At 35.5% G+C, this 876-nt stretch overlaps 1 protein-coding gene across 1 annotated transcript in view; it reads left to right on the top strand.

Moving 5' to 3' along the window:
* The window catches only part of LOC107061556 (uncharacterized), a 3,268-nt gene that overhangs the window by 227 nt on the left and 2,165 nt on the right, over positions 1-876 (top strand). The window lies entirely within an intron of this gene.

Here is an 876-nt window from a genome sequence, read left to right as displayed (position 1 = left end):
AGCTTGGAGCTTTTTTTTCACTTAAAAACGTCTTCAACAATTTTTCAAAAAAATAGGTTCAAATGGGATTCGAACCCGCAACCTCAACCTTCTAAAGTTGCCCTCCTACCATGGCACCACAAGCCAATTTTGTTCTGTGGGTGGCACACTTTATATTTATATAAATATTATGTATATATACCTATTTATATATAGAGTTTCCGTCGAAGTTCGGGGGTGGCGTGGCACCCCCACAGCCCTTCATAAGTCCGCCACTGCAGTGAAAAGCACGCAAACAATGTAGCATATGTAACCCTTGGACTGACATCACCCACAAATATGTTAAAATGACTTGCAAATGAGAAGAAACAGTTTTAGTTCTTAAAAAGATAATGTTAAAAATTAAGAGGGTAAAAACTGGAGGTGAGTAAGATACATACTTGATGTGTTCTCTCTTTGAGCGCTAGCATATGCCTAGTTAACTTTTATAGCCTGTCCAAACCTACAGATTTCATTATTCTTTAGGCGGACAGACACTAAAATATTAGAGAAAGCTGCAGGAGACAGAGGTTTAGACTCACATTTGAGTGCTGGGAGAGGGAGTTCCTAAATTATGTAACTTTAATTTATTTAGAGGATGTTGCTTCTATATGGTATAACCTTTTAGTTGGTAGTCCATTGAGGTGGGAACCTAAATAAGCCACAAAAACATAAAAGTGACCAAAATAAGCCACTACTTTAGGAAGTAACTAAAATAGGCTTAGTGGAAGAAAAATTTCCACTTTATCTAATATTCTAAACGTTTTCCGTTAGTCTCATAATGTGTATATTTTAATATATAACGGAACTATTTCCTACACTTTATAAAATGGAACTATTTCTTACACTTTATAAAGT

The sequence above is a fragment of the Solanum tuberosum genome, unplaced genomic scaffold (genome assembly GCF_000226075.1).
Source record: "Solanum tuberosum cultivar DM 1-3 516 R44 unplaced genomic scaffold, SolTub_3.0 scf00009, whole genome shotgun sequence".
NCBI lineage: Eukaryota > Viridiplantae > Streptophyta > Magnoliopsida > Solanales > Solanaceae > Solanum > Solanum tuberosum.
This window is presented reverse-complemented; position numbering and strand designations above follow the sequence as displayed.